The 21,331-nt window shown below is 35.7% G+C and overlaps 1 protein-coding gene across 7 annotated transcripts in view; it reads right to left on the reverse strand.

Annotated features, from left to right (window-relative positions):
• SYCP1 (synaptonemal complex protein 1) overlaps positions 1-21,331 on the reverse strand; it is a 129,991-nt gene that overhangs the window by 20,022 nt on the left and 88,638 nt on the right. The gene's annotated exons all lie outside the window — the stretch shown is intronic.

Consider the following 21,331-nt stretch of genomic DNA (forward strand, 5'->3'; position numbering starts at 1 on the left):
TTCTCACTTGCAAAATGAAGTGGATGGACCAGATTATAAAGTAAGGGAAACACACAAGTAACTAACTGTGAAGAGCTGCAAAAAGATCCAAAATATTATGGGCCTTTAGAGGCAGAATCCACTTTTTCTTTGTGTGTTGAAAAAAGGTACATTTCAGTTAGACTTTGAATAATGAACTTTCAACATGAGATAAACAGGGATGAGGGATAAAATGAAAGTATAAAAAAGTATAAAATACTTAGGAAATAATACATCATTTTTGCTGGAGATTAGGGTGTATGTATTAGTAGGAAAAAAAGAAGAATTAACCCTGGCCTACAGAAAAGAACATGTAGTATGCCTTTAATATGACAGTCATCTGGAGAACAGACTTGTTACAGCTCCAGGGAGCCTTAAATGTCTCAGACAAAGAAAAGTTCTAATATGCAGAACTTTAGGCAAACTTGCCTTGCTTGCCCATGATACCTAAGCCAATATCTATCCTCACTGAATACCTTGTGCACACCATGGTATCTCTCCCACAGTGTTGCTCCTAACCAGAGAACTCACTTCACCATGAAAGAATACTGGCAGTAAGCTGAATCTAACAGCTTTTTTTAATGTATCCTATCAACCACCAATGGTTGATCTTCAGTTATAGTGACAACTAGGGTCTACTCTAAGGGGCTGGAATGCCATCTTCTAGGAGAAAGTATATCCTCTAAACTAGCAACATTGCACTGACTCTCAGTTAGAATACATATCTTGGCTTCTAGAGGACAGAAGGGAGAAAGCACCTCCCGCAATGCACTGTCTCCACAACTCGGACTTTTGCTGGTCTGGAGATCTTAGTACAGTCTGTTCTAATACAATATTTATTTCCAAGGTGTGAATTAGCTCGTATACAAACATGAATCTTTGGTAGTGGTTAATTGATCATGAGTTCCCTAAGACCAAAGAGATGGACCATCCACTAAGATCTCTATGCCTCAGTGAATAACTAAATATGCCTGTAGTATGGTCTGGCAAACAGGAACGATGATCTACAGGAATAGAGAGTGACAGCCCTGTGCCTGAATTTCAGACCTAAATAAATTTACAAATCTGGAACTCACTAAATTAAAAGGAAGCCTGGTACTCTTGTGGAAGGATCTTGTAATAATATCACAAATACATAATGCATCCCTCCTACTATCTTGTACGCTGAGAGAAATACTAAGACTGACAGGTAACTGGACATTGACTCTTAGCTAACACCAATTCTTGTAATCTATAATGTTACTATTTTTTCACTAGTCACTAAGTATTAGGGTCAGGTGATAAATGGAATTTAATCCAAGTACACCTTGTAGTGAACCCATGGAACCATAAACCTATTCTGTGGTCATTTCTTTAGATCTTGAGTATACAGTTCGAACAGATAAACTCAGTAAGTGGTACAATCTCCATATCGAATCTGACCAGAGAGTGAGAGATTTTAAGTTTGGAAGGACCAAGTGGAAGACTTTTAAATTCTCCCTCCACATCAAGCATGAAAACATATACACCAAATACCACATCTCACCCATGCAGAGATTAAGGTCCCATCAAACCATGAAAGATGTAGGGAAGGTGATTTATCACAGTCCCACAAAGCCAACCTATTTTAATTGGAAGCTAACATTGTCATCTGGTAACAATTTCTTCATACCAATGGGTAGGTAAAATACGGACTGTCATATTGACTGGGATCAAAATTGAGAACTAAGAAAAAAGCTGCATATAAAAGATGAACTGAATCTATGTAAATATAAAGCTCAAGTTAAACAAATACCAGAATCATGGTTACAGAACAGGATGTACATTTTGATTAATCTTGACAATGTAAAATAATAAAATAAATAGAAAAATTGAATATGCAGAAGAAGAGGCAGTAGGAGAAAGTGTTAGATATACTGCTTAAAAATATAAAGGTAACCAGTAAATTAATTAAAAAGGCTACACATGCCTTCCAAATCAACCAAAGCAAGACGCAAACACATACACTTTAGAGAAAAAGAAAGAAAATAAAATATTATCATGTAGTATGAAATAAGATGATAGAAACATGATTAAAATATATTATCATACTGATAAAGGGCTAATATCCAGAATATATAAGGAACTCTAATAACTCAACAACAAAAAACAAATAATTTAAAAAGGGGCAAAGGACTTGAATAGACAATTCTCCGAAAAAGATAGAAATGGCCAACAAGCATATGAAAAGATGCTTGACATCACTAATCATAAGAGAAATGCAAATCAAAACCAAAATGAGATATCACTCATTAGGATGGCCACTATCAAAATAACAGAAAATAACAAGTGTTGGTGAGGATACAGAGAAATTGGAACCCTTGTGCACTGTTGCTGGGAATATAAAATGGTATAGTTGCTATGCAAAACAGTATGGAGATATCTCAAAAAACTAATAGTAGAATTACCATATTATCCAGCAATCCCACTTCTGAGTATATATTGAAAAGAATTCAAAGCAGGATCTCCAAGAGATATTTGCAAACCCATGTTCATTACAACATTTTTCACAATATCCAAGAGGTTCAAGCAATCCAAATGTCCATCGACAAGTGAATGGATAAAGAAAATGTGGTATATACATACAATGAAATATTATGCAGCCTTAAAAAAGAAGGAAATTTGGTCACATGCTACAGTATGGATGAACCTTGAAGACACTATGCTAATTGAAATAATACAACCAGAAAGACAAATACTACATGATTCTACTTATATGAAGTATATGAAGTAGTTAAAATCAAAGAAACAGAGAGTATGAAGGCAATTGCAAATGTCTTTTTGGGGAAACGAGGTTGGGGCGAAGGGGAAGGGGAATTAGTGTTTAACGCATACAGAGCTTCAGTTTTACAAGATGAAAAAGTTCTAGAGATCTATTGCACAACAATGTGTATATACTTAAAACTACTAAAATGTACACTTAAAAAGTGTTAAGATGGATAGTAAATTTAATGATATGCATTTTTTACCACAATTAAAAAAAGTAAAACCACAAACCATTCTATCTTATGATATCAATATAAAAGTACTAAATAAAACAGTTGTCCTTTGGTATCCATAGGGGATTGATTCCAGGACCCCCTGCATTACAAAATCCACAATCCACAAAATCCACAAATGCTCAAGTCTCTTATATAAAATGGCATAGAATTTGCATATAACCTATGCACATCCTCCCATATACCTTAAATCATCTCTAGCTTACTTATAATACCTAATACAATGTAAATGCCATGTAAATAGTTGTTATACTGTATTGTTTAGGGAATAATGATAGGGAAGAAAAGTTTGTCCACATTCAGTACAGATGTAACTATTGTAGTAGGCCTTTCAATCTGTGATTGGTTGAATCTGCAGATGTAGAACCTGCAGATATGGAGGGTCAACTGTATTAGCCAAAAGAATACATCACATTTTTAAAAATTTTTCATGACCAAATGGAGTTTATTCCAGAAATGCAAGAATAACCTTAAAAATACATATCATATAAATAAATCAGGAAAACTAACCAATTAGAGCAAAGGAGACTTCTCAGATTAGAGACTCAATCAAGGTTAATAAATAATGGACAAAAACATAAGACAAGAACAAAAAGAAAGTGAGGGTCACAATATGAGTATCAGACAAAGCTGACTTCAAGGAAAAAAGAGCAAAGAGAGAGGATACAGTTTCCAAGGAAAAATTAATTAGTATAAACTTTTATACAACAAATAGTACTCATCAAAACACATAAAGCAAAACTGCTTGAGAATTCAAAAAGAAGAGAAAAATAATAGTAATAGAACCATTAAAGCCTTCTTTCAGCTCATGACTGATCAAATAGAAAAAATACATAACAAAGTTAAAGTAGATGTCAATAAAATAATTGATACAATAGGTCAAACTTCTTGGTAAAGATGGTAGAATAAAGCCAGATTATAAAATCTTCCTCCCCCTAAACAAAAAGGAATGAAAGGGAGGAAAGGAAAGTAGTTAAGAACAGGCAAAAATAAATTCAACAACACAAACACACAATCTCATGCCATAATCTCTGATTCTAGTGAGGCTCAGCATGAGAGCCACAGAGTACAGTTGTGTTGATATGACCCTACTCAATGTGGCTCCTAACCTAATCACCACTTGCATAGTATTGGTGAAAGTGAACACATATAATAATAAGGGTAACTATCACTAATATATCTGAATTTGATAAGAAGATGTCTAAGGGGATAAGTAGACAGTCCAGGAAAAAGAGGCCTAGAAAATGCATAGTGAAAGGCAGGAAAAACAACTAAATCTTATCATTTTGGTTTCTCTAATCTGGGCAAAGAAAGCACAATAACCATATCCATACAGTATTAATTATCCCTGTTAATAAATAGAACAAACTAGAAATAAAGTAACAAGTTAAGATTTAAAGCAAAAAATTCTCCGGAAGGAGCAGAAAACACAAAAAGAAGAGATTCATTAAGAAACCACATGAATTTTGTCCTTTTACCTAGCCCCCCTCTCATCACCCAGAAGGTGGAGTATACCAAATCATGATATTCTTATCTTTTCCCTCATAAAATTGGGTAAGTGAGGAAATACAGCTTGAAGAGAGAGCGGTAAGATAGCAAAAATGAATAACCACAGCTTATCTTCTCAAACAGACACACAGGCTCCAGGGCTTCACATTAAGTTTATGAAATGATCTGAAGGTTGAGGACAAAGATATCACAAGAAAACTAGAGACTAGTATCTCTTATGAATATAGATGCAAAAAAAATCCTCAACAAAATACTAGCAAAGCAAATCTAGCAGAACATAAAGATTATATACATCATAAGCAAGTAGAACTTCTCCCAAGAAAGTAAGATTGCTTTAACATCTGAAAATCAATTAACGTAATACTTCATATTAATAGAATAAAAGACAAAAACTAGATGATCACCTCAATTGACACAGAAAAAGCATTTGCAAAATCCAACACCCTTTTATGATAAAAATATTCAACAGATTAGGAATAGAAGAGAACTTTCTCAACCTGATAAAGGGTATCCAGATAAACTGAATTTCATCAAAATTAAAGATTTTGTACTACAAATGATACCATCAAGAAAGTGAAAAGACAATCCACAGAATGGGAAGAAATATTTGCAAATCTTATATCAGATAAGAGACTTGTATCTGGAATATGTAAAGAACTCTTAAAAGTCAATACTAATAAGATAAACAACCTAATTTTAAAATGGGCAAAGTATCTGAATAGACATTTCTCCAAAAAAGATATACAAATGGCCAATAGCACATGAAAAGATAATCAACATCATAAACCATTAAAGAAATGTAAATCAAAACAATGATATATCACACCAGCCCCACTAGGATGACTATAATGCAAAAAGAGACAAGTGTTGGCGAGGATGTAGGAAAATTGGGACCTTCAGGCATTGCTAGTGTGAATCCAAAATGGTACAGTTGGTTTAGAAAACAGTTGGGCAGGACCTTAAAATGTTAAACACAGAGATATCATATTACCCAGCTATTCTACTCTTACATATATAATCAAGAGAAGCAAAAACATATATCCACACAAAATTTGTACATGAATATTCATGACAGCATTATTCATAGTAGCCAAAGTGGAAACAACCCAAATTTCCATCAGCTGATGAATGGATAAATAAAACATAGTGTATCCATACAATAGAATATTATTCAGCAATAAAAAGGAACAAAGTACTGATATACGCTAGTACATGAATGGACCTTGAAAACTTTATGCTAAGTGAAAGAAGCCAGTCACAAGACAATATATTATATGATTTCAATTAAAGGAAATATCCAGAATAGGTGAATCTATAGAGATGGAAAGTATATTAGTGGTTGCCTAGAGCTGGTGAATCTGTTAATGGTGTGGGAGGATATAACTACTGATGGGTATGGGCATTCTTTTGGGGGTGAAACAAATATTCTAAAATTACATAGCAGTGATGGCTGCACATCTATCAATATATTAAAAATCTACACTTTAAATGAAAGATTGTATGGTACATAAATTATACGCCAATAAACTGTCTTAAAAAACTGATAGAGCTGAGCAGAGAAACAGACAAAATTGGGGACCTTAACACCACCCTTTCAGCAACTGACAGAACTCTTAGGGAGAAAACCAGCAAAAATATACAAAATCTGACCACCACAATCAACTAATTGACTGTAATTGACATCCACAGAAAGTTTCAACAATAGCATAATATACATTTGCTTCAAGCAGTCATGGATCATTCACCAAGATAGCCCATATCCTGGGCCATAAAAAAAACCTCAACAAATTTAAAGGAATGAAATTGCTATGGACTGCATGTTTGTGTCCCCCCACTCCCAAAATCCATATATTGAGGCCTTAATCCTCCATGTAGTGTGGTGTTTGGAAACAGGGCCTTTGGAAAGTAATTGGGTTTGGAAGAGGTCATGGAGGTGGAGCCCCCGTGATGGGATTGGTGCCCTTATAAGGAGATGAAGAAACCAGATCTCTATACCATGTGAGGACACAGCAAGAAGGCAGCTGTCTACAAGCAAGGAAATGGGCCTTAATCAGAACCTGAGCATGCTGGTACTCTGATCTCAGACTTCCAGCCTCCAGAACTGTGAGAAGTAAATATTTGTTGTTTAACTACTGAATCAATTGTATTTTTGGTATAGTAGCCCAAGGAGACTACTACAGAAATCATATAGATTGTGTTCTCTGACCATAATGAAATCAAACTAGAAATCAATAACACAAAGAAAACAGGAAAATCTTTGAACACATGAACATTTAAAAACATACTTCTAAATAATCTATGAGTCAAAGAAGTCTCAAAGAAGTCTAAAATTATACCGAATTGAAAGAAAACAAAAACACAACATATCAAAACCTGTGGGATACAGCTAAAGGAATACTGAGAGAGAAATTTATAGTACTAAATGCTTACACATTAGAAAAAGGACAGAGTGATGTCAGCAAAATAGCAGAATAGGAGTTTCCTACCATCTTTCTCACCAAGAACATAGATTTTGACAATCATTCAGAGATGAGAGTATCTTCATGGAAGTTCTGGACTTCAGCAGAGAAGTTTCAGCACACAGTTGGAGCAAAAAAAATCCAAGATTGAACGCATTGAAGAGGATAAGTGGAATAGTTTCACTTTACCCATGTCACCCTCTCCCCCAAAACAGCACAGCTCAGTGCAAACAGAGACCCTCTCAGCCAGAAATTTTTCCCATGCAGGAAAGTGAGAGCATGAGAGTGAGTGCCCAGCTTCCCCAACTGTGTAGGATGCTGCCAAAGGGGCCCATTTCTTTCTCACCCCATCCAGAATACTGAGGTGAGGTGACCTGCATGACTGAAGGGTGAGGAAGAGCTGAGAGCACAGCAGTGAGGGCTCAGAATGTACTGAAGAGATGCAGATCCTACTAACCACTTCATGGACTCCATCAGGAAGCCTGCCCAGGAGTCACTGAGGACACCTCACCTGAAGATCCCCCCAACTCGCCCACAGGCACTCCCAACACTCCTCACACACACATACACACATACACACACACACACACACACACACACACACACACACCATGGCTAACCTGTGCATGCCTCTAAAGGCAGCATGTGTGAGCTTTTGCAGATGGATAGTGAGCATGAACCGAAAGCTGCCCAACTCTGCAAGACTTGGAGAAAGCACACAAACTCAAGCATTCACGAATGCCCTGGGAAAGCAAACAGGAGGCTGTCAGTGCCTGACCTTTCCAGTATCAAGATAAGGCATACAATCTTAAGAATTCCCCTCAAAGAGGGAACCAGGAGCAGGCATATATATAGAAAATATCTAAGAAAGCCTTAGAATCCCTAGCAGGGCTGACAGAAGATATTTCTCTCCTGAAAGCAGTCAGTAAAGACTGGAGGAGGTAACTGCTTCTTCAAATGTGAAGACAGCAATGCAAGACTTCAAGGAACATGAAAAGTCAAAGCAATGTGACACCACCAGAGGAACACAATAATTTTCCAGTAACCACCCCAAAGAAATAGAGATCTATGATTTTCCTAATAAAGAACTCAAAATACTTGTTTTAAGGATGCTCAATGAGCTACAAGAAAACATAGAAAGACAATTCAATAAAACAATACACAAACAAAACGAGAAGTTTAACAGAAAGAAGAAATCATGAAAAAGAACCAAAGAGGAATTCTAGGGCTGGAAAATACAATGAATACATGAAAAATGAAATAGAGAACATCAATATCAGACTTCAACAAGCAGAAGAAAGAATCTATGAACTTAAAGATAAGTTTTTTGAAATTATCCAGTCAAAAGAACAAAGATAAAAGAACGAAAAAGAGTGAAGAAAGACTACATGAATTATGGGATACCATTGAACAAAACAATTTACACGTCATTGGAGTCCCAGAGGAAAAGAGATGGAGAACCAGGAAGAAAGCTAATTTAAAGAAATGATGGCTGAGAACTTCCCAAATCTGGGGAGAGATTTGGACATCAAGTTCATGAAGCTCATAGGTCCCCAAAAAGATTCAATTCAAAGAAACCTTCTCCAAGACACATTATAATAAAACTGGCTAAAATCAAAGACAAAGGGATTTTTAAAAGCAATGAGAGAAAGAAAACTTCTCACGTACAAGGGAACCCCCGTAAGGATGTCAGTGGATTTCTCCACAGAAACCTGGCAGAGAGAAAATGGGATGATATATTCAAAGAACTCAAGCAAAAACCCTGCCAACCAAGAATATTTTACCCAGCAAAGCTGTCCTTCCAAAATGAAAGAATAGATAAAGACTTTCCCAGACAAAGAAAAGCTGAGGGAGTTCATCATCACCAGACCCGCCTTAAAGAAATGCTGAAAGGAGTTCTTCAAGCTGAAATAAAAGGATGGTATTTAATAACACAAAAACATATAAAATATAAAACACACTGGTAAAGGTAAGTATGTGGTCAAATTTAGAATACTCTAATATGTAATATAGTGGTGTATTACTTAACTCTTGGATAAAGATTCAATGACAAAAGTATTAAAAATAAGTATAGCTACAATAATTTATTAATGGGGACACATTATTAAGATATAAATTGTGACATCAAAAACATAAAATGGGAGAGGGGGAACAAAAGGGCAGAGTTTTGTTTGCACTACAAGTTAAGTTGTTATCACTTTAAAATAGACTACTATAACCATAAGATGTTTTAGGTAAGTCTCATGGTAACCACAAAGCAAAAACTTACAGTAGAAACACAAAAGATAAACAGAAGGGAATCAAAATGTACTACTAGTTAAAATCATCAATTCAGAAAGGAAGACAGTAAAAGAGGAAGAAAGAAACAAAAGAACTACATAACAGCCAGAAAACAATTAGTTTGGTAAGTCTTTACTTAACAATGATTACTTTAATGACTGAATTCTCCAAGCAAAAGACATAGAGTGGTGAATGGATAAATATACAAGACCCAAATGGATAAATATACAAGATCCAATGCCTTTAAAAGACTCACTTAGCTTTAATGACAATCATAGGCTAAAAATGAAGGGATGGAAAAAGATATTCCATGCAAAAAGAAACCAAAAGAGAGTATAGGTAGAGATACTTATATCAGATAAAATAGACCTTAAGTCAAAAGCTGTAACAAGAGACAAAGAAGGTCATTAGGTAATGATAAAGGGGTCACTTCACCAAGATAATATAACAATTGTACATATACACACACTCAACATCAGAGCACCTAAATATGTTAACCTAATACCAACAGATCTGAAGGGAGAAATAGTAAACAATACAATGAAAGCAGAAGACTTCAGTACCCCACTTTCGTGAACGGATAGATTGTTCAGACAAAAATCAATAAGGAAATATTGGATATGAACTATACTTTAGATCAAACAGACTTAACAGACATATACATAACTTTCCATCCAACAAAACAAAATATACATTCTTCTCAAGCGCATATAGAACATCTCCAGGATAAATCATATGTTAGGCCACAAAACAAGTCTCAACAAATTTAAGAAGATTCATATCATAGCAAGTATCTTTTCCAACCACAATGGCATGAAATTAGAAATCAATAATGGGAGGTAAGCCAAAAAATTCATAAATATGTGGAAATCAAACAACATACTCCTGGCAACCAATGAGTCAAAGAAGAAATCAAAAGGGAAATCAAAAAATATCTTGAAATAGGAGGTGACGTCAGCAATGAGGCAGAGTGAGCTGTTCCCTTTATCTCTCCCCCTTTGAACTACTAAATGGGCACTCACTGAACAATGGAGGATACCCAAACAGCACAACAGGACACCTGAGAGACCCACACAGCTATACATCTAAAGGCGGATGGACTGGGTCCCTGGGAAGTAGTGGAGATGAGTGAAGACAACCCGACCCTTCCCTAGCAGCCCAGTGCATGCACATGAATGCTTTCCTGCCCAGCGGGAGCACCCATAGTGGTGCTGCAGCCCCACAAGTGGGTACACACCTTAGCACAACTGTAAGAAGACATGGCAGCAGCCCTGAGCCTGTGCACAAATGCTTTCCCAGCCAGGGGGAGTTCCCAACATACCCATAACTTCCAGCAGATGGGGTAGGATCAGAAACAGAGCTCCTTCTTGCCCCCATTGGCAGCAGGTAGAATCTGAGACCAGATACTACCACAAATGTTCTAGCAAAGTATTAGTTCATCAAACACCATGAGAAACTACATTAACAATTCAGAGCAGAAGGAAAATGACAAGTCTCCAGAAACCAACCCTGAAGTCACAGAAATTTACAATCTAACTGACAGAGAATTCAAAATAGCTGTCAATGAGTTACAAGAAAACTCAGAGGGGCTGGCCCAGTGGCATAGTGGTTAAGTTCGCATGTTCCATGTCGGTGGCCCAGGGTTCACCAGTTCAGATCCCAGGTGCAGACATACACACTACTTGTCAAGCTATGCTATGGCAGGCATCCCACATATAAAGTAGAGGGAGATGGGCATGGATGTTAGTTCAGGGCCAGTCTTCCTCAGCAAAAAGAGTAGGATTGGCAGCAGATGTTAGCTCAGGGCTAATCTTCCTCAAAAAAAAAAGAAAGAAAAAAGAAAACTCAGAAAGACAGTTCAATAAGCTCAGGAATAAAATTAACAAGAAGGAGGAATACTTCACCCAAAAGATTGAAACTATTAAAAAAAAAAAAGCAGAAATTATGGATATGAAGAACACAATTAATGAGATAAAAAATAATCTAGAATCCTTTAAAAATAGAGCTGACGTTATGAAATTAGTGATTTAGAGGACAGAAATATAGAAATCCTTCAGGTGGAGGAGGAAAGAGAACTAAGATTTTTTTTTCAAATGAAGGAATTCTTTGAGAAATATCCAACTCAATTAGAAAAAGCAAAATAAGGATTATAGATATTCCAGAGGGAGAAGAGATGGAGAAAGGAGCAGAGAGCTTGTTCAAAGAAATAATAGCTGGGAACTTCCAAAACCTAGGGAAGGAACCAGACTGAAAAATACATGAAGCCAATAGAACTCCTAATTACATCAATGCAAAAAGACCTTCTCCAAGGCATATAATAGTAAAACTGGCAAAAGTAAATGACAAAGAAAAAATATTAAGAGCAGTGAGACAACAAAATAACCTATAAAGGAACCCCTATCAGGCCTCAGTGAATTTCTCAGCAGAAACTTTACAGGCTAGCAGAGAATGGAATGATATATTCAAAACATTGAAAAACGAAAACTTTAAGCCAAGAATACTCTATCTCTCAGATACAATGGAGAAATAAGAGCTTTCCCAAATAAGCAAAAGCTGAGACAGTTCATCACCTCTAGACCTCCCCTACAAGAAATGATCAAGAATGCTCTCATACCTGAAACAAAAGGCAAAGGTCTACCAAGCTTTGAGCAAGAAGATAAATAGACAGACAAAATCAGAAAATCGGAAAACTGCAACTCTCTTTCAGAAAAGGGTTTCAAATAATTAAATATAACCTCAAAGATAAAGGGAAGGAAAACATCAAAAGTACCTATAAACACTTCAACTTAATTACAAACTCACAACACCAAACAGAATAATTGTTGACAACAATAATTCATAAGGGGAAGAGGTGAGGGATGAAACTTGCTTAGGCTAATGGAGATAAGAGGTTATCAGAAAACGGACTATCTCTTCTACAAGATTTTTGATATAAACTTCACAGCAGCCACTAAGCAAAAAATCAGAACAGAGCCACAATTCATAAACAAAAGAAAATTGAGAAAACCACCAATTAAAATGGCAGTCAGAAATATAAGGAAAGAGAAACAATGACAATATAGAACAACCAGAAAACAAGAGATAAAATGGCAGTATTAAGCCCTCATATATCAATAATCACTCTAAATGTAAACAGATTGAATTCTCCAATCAAAAGACACAGAGTATCTAGATGGATTAAAAAACAACACCCAAAAATCAGCAATTCCAGAAGTTCCATGCACCCCTATCTTCATTGTAGCATTATTCACAATAGCCAAGTCATGGAACCAACCTAAGTGCCCAGCAACTGATGACTGGATAAAGAAGTTGTGGTATATACATACAATGGAATACTACTCAGCCATAAAAAAGGACAAAGTCGTCCCATTCACAACAACATGGATAGACCTTGAGGGTATTATGTTGAGTGAAATAAGCCAGACAGAGAAAGACGAACTCTGTATGACTCCACTCATAGGTGGTAGTTAACATATGGACAAAGAGAACTGATCGGTGGTTGCAAGGGGAAAGGGGGGTCGGGGGAGGGCACTAGGGGTGAAGTGGTGTACCTACAACACGACTAATAATAACGTACAACTGTAATTTCACAAGGATGTTAACTTTTATAACCTTAATAATAAAAAAAGACATTAAAAAATAAAAATAATTTTAAAAATTAAAAAAAATGAAAAAAAAACAACACCCAACAATATGCTGCCTCTAGGAAACACATCTCAGCTCTTAAGACAAACATAGGGTCAGAGTTAAGGGATGGAAGATGATACTCTAAGCAAATGGCAAACAAAAGAAAGGAGATGCTGCCATACTTATATCAGACAAAGCAAACTTCAAGATAAAAAAGAGAATGAGAGACAAAGAGGGGCAGTATATAATGATAAAAGGGACTTTCCACCAAGGGGACATAACACTTATAAATATAAATGCACCTAACACAGGAGCACCAAAGTATGTAAGGCAACTAAAAACAGATCTAAAGGGGGAAATTAACAGCAATACAATAATAGTAGGGGACCTAATACCCCACTTACATCAATGGATAGACCATCCAGGCAGAGAGTCAACAAGGAAATAGTAGATTTAAGTGAAACACTTGATTACATGGACTTAATAGATATACAGAGAGCATTCTCTCCAAAAAGAGCAGAATATACATTCTTCTCAAGTGCACATGGAACATTTTCAAAGATAGACCATATGTTGGGAAACAAACCAAGCCTCAACAAATGTAAGATTGAAGTCACATCAAGCGTCTTTCCTGACCACAATGTTATGAAACTAGAAATCACCTACAAGAAAAAAGCTGGGAAAGTCACAAATATGTGGAGACTAAAGAACATGCTACTGACCAACCACTGGATCAATGAAGAAATCAAAGGAAAAATTTAAAAAATACCTGGAGACAAATGAAAATGAAAATACAACATACCAACTCTTATGGGATGCAGCAAAAGCAGTTATAAGAGGGAAATTAATAACAATACAGGCCCCCCCCCAACAAACAAGAAAAACCTCAAGTAAGTAATCTTAAACTACACCTAACAGAAGTAGAAAAAGCAGAACAAACAAAGCCCAAAGTCAGCAGGAGGAGGGAAATAATAAAAATTAGAGCAGAAATAAATGAAGTAGAGATAAAAAAAAAAAAACAACAAAAAACAGTAGAAAGGATCAATGAAACTAAGAGCTGGTTCTTTGAGAAGATAAACAAAACTGACAAACCCTTAGCCAGACTCACAATGAAAAAAGGAGAGAAGGCTCAAATAAATAAAATTAGAAATGAAACAGGAGAAATTACAACAGATACTGAGGAAATACAAAGAATTATAGGAGAAATACTATGAAAAACTATATTCCCACAAATTGGATAACCTAGAAGAAAAGGATAAATTCTCAGACTCATACAACCTCCCAAAACTGAATCAAGAAGAAAGAGAAAATCTGAACAGACCACTCACAAGTAAAGAGATCAAAACAGTAATCAAAAACCTCCCAAATAATAAAAGTCCAGGACCAGATGGCTTTCTGGAGAATTCTATAAACATTCAAACTTTTAATACCTATCCTTCTCAAACTATTCCAAAATATTGAAGAAGAAAGAACACTTCCTAACTCAGTTAATGAGGCCAACATTATCCTGATACCAAAACCAGATAAGGACAACACAAAGAAGGAAAACTACAGGCCAATATCACCGATAAACACAGATGCAAAACTCCTCAACAAAATATTGGCAAACCAAATATAGCAATACATTAAAAAGATCATGCACCATGATCACGTGGGATTTATACTAGGAAAGTAGGGATGGTTCAACATCTACAAATCAATCAATGTGATACACCACATTAACAAAATGAGGAATAATAACCACATAATCATCTCAATAGATCAAGATCCAACATCCATTAATGATAGAAACTCTCAAGAAAATGGGTATAGAAGGAAAGTATCTCTACACAATGAAGGGCATCTACTACAAGCCCACAGCCAATATAATACCTAACAGTGAAAAACTAAAAGCCATCCCTCTGAAAACAGGAACAAGACAAGGGTGTCCACTCTCACCACTCCTATTCAACATACTACTGGAGGCTTTGGTCAGAGCAATCAGGCAACAAAAGGAAATAAAAGGAACTCAGATTGGAAAGGAAGAAATGAAACTCTCACTGTCTGCAGATGACCTAATGCTATATTTAGAAAACCCTAGGGGCTGGCCCCGTGGCCAAGTGGTTAAGTTTGCGCACTCCGCTGCAGGCTGCCCAGTGTTTCGTTGGTTCGAATCCTGGGCACGGACATGGCACTGCTCATCAAACCATGCTGAGGCAGCGTCCCACATGCCACAACTAGAAGGACCCACAACAAAGAATACACAACTATGTACCGGGGGGCTTTGGGGAGAAAAAGGAAAAAAATAAAATCTTTAAAAAAAAAAAACAAAAAACCCTAAAGAATCCATCAGAAAACTAGTAGAAATAATCAACAATACAGCAAAGTTGCAGGGTAGAAAATCAACTTACAAAAATCAGCTCCAGGGGCCGGCCCCATGGCTGAGTGGTTAAGTTCGCACGTTCTGCTGCAGGCGGCCCAGTGTTTCGTCAGTTCGAATCCTGGGCGTGGACATGGCACTGCTCATCGAGCCACACTGAGGCGGCGTCCCACATGCCACAACTAGAAGGACCCACAACTACGAATATACAACTATGTACTGGGGGGCTTTGGGGAAAAAAAGGAAAAAAATAAAACCTTCCCAAAAAATCAGCTCCATTGCTATATACTAATAACGAAGTAGCAGAAGAGAAATTAAGAATACAATCCCATTTACAATTGCAACAAAAAGAATAAAATACCTAGAGATAAATTTAGCCAAAGAGGTGAAAGACCTGTATACTGAAAACTATAAGACATTATTGGAAGAAATTGAAGAAGACATAAAGAAATGGAAAGATATTCCATGTTCATGGGTTGGAAGAATAAACATAGTCAAAATGGCCATACTACCTAAAGCGATCTACAGATTCAATGCAATCCCAATCAAAATCCCAATGACATTCTTCACAGAAATAGAACAAAGAATCCTAAAATTTATACAGAACAACAAAAGGCCTCAAATAGCCAAAGAAATCTTGAGAACAAAGAACAAAGCTGGAGGCATCACAATCCCTAACTTCAAAATATACTACAAAGCTATAGTAATCAAAACAGCATGGTACTGGTACAAAAACAGACAGAGATCAATGGAACAGAATTAAAAGCCCAGAAGTAAAACCACACACCTATGAACAGCTAATAATCAACAAAGGAGCCAAGAACAGAGAGCAGAGAAAGGAAAGTCTCTTCAATAAATAGTGTTTGAAAAACTGGACAGCCACATGCAAAAGGATGAAAATAGACAATTACCTTGCACCATGCAAAAAAATTAACTCAAAATGGATTAAAACTTGAATCTAAGACCCAAAACCATAAAACTCCTAGAAGAAAACATAGGCAGTACACTCTTTGACATCAGTCATAGCAGTATCTTTTCAAATACTATGTCTACTCAGGCAAGGGAAACAAAAGAAAAAATAAACAAATGGGATTATATCAGACTAAAAACTTCTGCAGGACAAGGGAAACCATGAACAAAATGAAAAGAGGACCCACCAACTGGGAGAAAATATTTGCAAATCATATGTCAGACAAGGGGTTAATATCCAAAATACATGAAGAACTCATACAACTCAACAACAACAGAAAACAAACAACCCAATAAAAAATGGGCAGAGAATATGAACAAATGAAATACAGATGGTCAAAAGGCACATGAAAAGATGTTCAACATCACTAATTAATAGGAAAATGCAAATCAAAACTACAATGAGATACCACCTTACACCTGTTGGAATGGTTATAATTATCAAGACAAAAAATAACAAACATTGGAGAGGCTGTGAAGAAAAGGGAACCCTCATACACTGCTGGTGGGAATGCTAACTGATACAGCCACTACGGAAAACAGTATGGAGATTTCTCAAAAAATTTAAAAGAGAAATACAATATGATCCACCTATCCTACTACTGGGTATTTGTCCAAAGAACTTGATATCAACAATTCAAAGAGATTTATGTACCTCTATGTTCACTGCAGCATTATTCACAATAGCCAAGACCTGGAAGCAACCCAAATGCCCTTCTGCAGACGAATGGATAAAGAAGATGTGGTGTATATATATATATATATATATATATATATATATACACACACACACACACACAACAGAATACTACTTAGTCATAAAAAAAAGACAAAATTGTCCCATCTGCAACAACATGGATTGACCTTGAGGGTATGACGTCAAGTGAAATAAGCCAGACAGAGAAAGACAAATACTGCATAATTTCACTCATATGTGAAAGATAAACAAACACAAGGAGAAAGAGAACAGATTAGTGGTTACCAGAGGGGAAGGGGGTTGAGGGGTTGGCAAAAGGAGTAAAGTGGTACATACATATGGAGATGGATAAAAATCAGACTACAGGTGGTGAGCACGATGGACTCTATACAGAAACTGATAAATAATAATGTAGGCCTGAAACTACACAATGTTATAAACCATTATGACCACAATAAAATAACTGAAAAAAAATGCAGAATGACAAAACCAATTAGATGTGGAGGGGGGTGGAGAAATGAATGCTAATGTAAAAATTGTCTTTAAAAAGTAATCATATCACAATTGGCATTGTAAGAGATCCTTAGTTATAACCACTCCATTTTTGTCCTTACTATGATTCCAAGAAATGTGTTAATTTTAGAGACATAATCAGTTGAACTTAAATTGCTTTGTTAATGTAGCCCACAAATAAATGAGCAGGAAATGGTTAAACAGTAAAACATTAGGCAGCATTGTTCAGATTTTAAGTGGACACTACCACAAGCTATTACATTATTTGTGGTTAGTTGTTCATAAAATTGTATTTTTAAGTATATAGTTTTCATTCTATAGTGTAGGATGAGATCTTCATCTTTCTATTGTCATTACAAGATCCTAAATTTAAATGCTTATATATGCACATGGACTTAATTGACTCTAAGAGATAATTACCATTAACATGCTAATATATAAAAGGATAAGACAGATCATTATTAGAAGAGAAAACATAAAGAACTAATAAATGTGAAAACATTCATCTTTACTCTTAATGAAGAATAAGATTAAAGTCAAAAATGAAATAACTTGCAAGTTGGACCCCTTTATATACAATTGGTAGGAGTATACAGTAGTTTAACTTTTTAAAAACCATTTGACAATATGTATGAAGAGTCTTAAGAATGAATATACCCTTTGGCTTAACAATGATGCTACTAGCAATCTAATTTAATAAAATACCTGGAGGTGTAAAAAAAAAAATCTTAAAATAAATGAAAATGGAAACACAGCATACCAAAAATTACGGGATGCAAGCAGTTCTAAGAGAAAAGTTTACAGTGATAAACACCTACATAAAGAAAAAAGAAAGATCTCAAGTAAACAGCCTAGCCTTATACCTCAAGAAAACAGAAGAAGAATAAACTAAACTCAAAGTTAGCAGAAGGAAGAAAATAACAAAGATCATAGGAGAAATAAATGAAATAGAAACCATAAAAACAATAGAAAAGGTCAACAAAACTAAGGGTTGATTATTTGAAAATATAAACATAACTGGCACATTTAGGTAGACTATAAAAAAAGAGAGAAGGGGCCAGCCTCATGGCCTAGTGGTTAAGTTCAGCACACTCCACTTCAGCAGTCTGGGTTCAATTCCCAGGCACAGACCTACATCACTTGTCGGCAGCCATGCTGTGGTGGCATCCTGCATACAAATTAGAGGAAGATTAGTACAGATACTAGCTCAGGGCGAATCTTCCTCAAGCAAAATGAGGAAGATTGACAACAAATGTTAGCTCAGGACAAATCCTCCTCAGCAAAAAAAAAGAGAGAGAGAGAAGAGTCAAATAGATAAAATCAGAAATGAAAGAAGAGACATTACAACAAATACCACAGAAACACAAAGGATCAAAAGAGACCACTATGCGCAATTATATGCCAACAAATTGGATAACTTAGAAGAAACAGATAAATTCCTAGAAACATACAACCTGCCAAGACTGAATTATGAAAAAACAGAAAATCTGAATAGAACAATAACAAATAAGGAGAGTAAATCAGTAATGAAAACTCTCTCAACAATAAAAGCCAAGGACCAGATGGCTTTAGAGGTGAATTCTATAAAACATTCAAAAAAGAATTAATACCATCCTTCTCAAAATCTTCCCAAAAAATTGAGGAGGAAAGAACAGTTCCTAACTCATTTTAACAAGGCCAGCATTACCAACTGTTACCAAAGCCAGAGAAGGGTACTACAAGAAAAGAAAATTACAGGCCAATATCCCTGATAAACATATATACAAAAATCCTAAAGAAAATACTAGTGAACAGAATTCAACAGCACATTAAAAAGATGATATGACATGATCAAGTGAGATTTATCCCTGGGATGCAAGGATAGTTCAACATATGCAAATCAACAAATGTGATACACCACATTAACAACATAAAGGATAAAAATCATATAATCATCTCAACAGATACAGGAAAAGCATTTGACAAAATTTAACATCCTTTAATGATAAAAACTTTCAACAAACTGGGCAGGAAAGGAATGTACCTCAACATAATAAAGACCATATATGACAAGCCCACAGCTAATATTATACTCAATAGTGAAAAGCTGAAAGCTTTTCCTATAAGATCAAGAACAAGACAAGGATACTCACTATCACCACCTCCATTCAACATAATACTGGAAGTCCTAGCCAGAACAATCAAGAAATAAAAAGAAATAAAAGCATCATATTGGACAGGAAAAATTGTCTCTATTTGCATAGGACGTTATTTTATATAGAGAAAATCCTAAAGACTCCACTAAATAACTGTTAGAACTAATAAACGAATTCAGTAAAATTGAAGGATACAAAATTAACATACAATAATCAGTAGCATTTCTATACACAAACAATGAATTATCTGAAAAAGAAAGAAAGAAAACAACCCCACTTACAATAGCATCAAAAGCCATAAAATACTTAGGAATAAATTTTACCAAGGAGGTGAAAGATCTCTACACTAAAAACTACAAAACATTGATGAAAGAAATCACCAATGGAAAGGTATCCCGTGTTCACGGATTGGAATAATTAATATTGTTAAAATGTCCATTTTACTCAAAGTCATCTATAGATTCAATGGAATCCCTATCAAGATTCCAACAACATTTTTTACAGAAGTAGGGAAAAAATCCTAAAATTTACATAAAACCAAAAAAGACCCTAAGAAGTCAAAGCAATTCTGAGAAAGAAGAACAAAGCGGGAGGCATCACACTTCCTGATTTCAAGCTATATTATAAAGGTATAGTAATCAAAACAGTATAGTAAGGGCAGAAAAACAGACAATACATCAATGGAACAGAATCAAGAGTCCAGAAATAAACTCATGAATACAGTCAACCAATATCTGACAAGGGAGAAAAGAATACACACTGGAGAAGAGAGAGTCTCTTCAATAAATGGTCCTGGGAAAACCAGATATTCACATGTAAAAGAATGAAGCCAAACCCCTATCTTACACCACTCTCAAAAATTAACTTGAAATGGACCAAACACTGAAATGTAAGACAGGAAGCCATAAAACTCATAGAAGAAAAGGGGAAAAATCTCCTTGACATGGGTCTTGGCAATGATTTTTTGGATATGACACCAAAAGCACAAGCAACAAAATCAAAAATAAACAAGAGGGACTATATCAAACTAAAAAAGCTTCTGCACAGCAAAAATAAGAAAAGAAAGAAATCAACAAAACGAAAAGATAATCTATAGAATGGGAAAAAATATTTGCAAACAATGTATTCAATAAGTTGTTAATATCAAAAAAACATATAAATAACTCAATAGCAAAATCCAATCCAATTAAAAAATGTGGGGCTGGCCCAGTGGCGCTCTGCTTTGGCAGCCCAGGGTTCGCAGGTTCAGATCCCAGGTGAAGACCTATGCACCATTCATCAAGCCATGCTGTGGTGGCATCCTACATATAAAACAGAGGAAGACTGCCACAGATGTTAGCTCAGCGACAATCTTCATCAAGCAAAAAGAGGAAGATTGGCAACAAATGTTAGCTCAGGGCCAATCTTCCTCACCAAAAAAAAAAAAAAAAAAAAAAAAACCAAGGGCAAAGGACTTGAATACACATTTTTCCAAAGATGATATACAAATGGCCAACAGGCATATGAAAAGGTGCTCAACATCACTAATCATTAGGAAAATGCAAATCAAAACCACAATGAGATATGAGCTCACGTCTGTTAGAATGGTTATCACCAAAAAGACAAGAGATAACAAACGCTGGCAAGGATGTAGAGAAAAGGGAACCCTTCTTCATTGTTGGTAGGACTGTAAATTGGTACAGCCGCTAAAGAAAAGAGTATGGAGGTTCCTCAAAACATTAAAGTAGGACTAACATATGATCCAGCAA

This window comes from Equus przewalskii, unplaced genomic scaffold (assembly GCF_037783145.1).
Source record: "Equus przewalskii isolate Varuska unplaced genomic scaffold, EquPr2 ChrUn-13, whole genome shotgun sequence".
Lineage (NCBI taxonomy): Eukaryota > Metazoa > Chordata > Mammalia > Perissodactyla > Equidae > Equus > Equus przewalskii.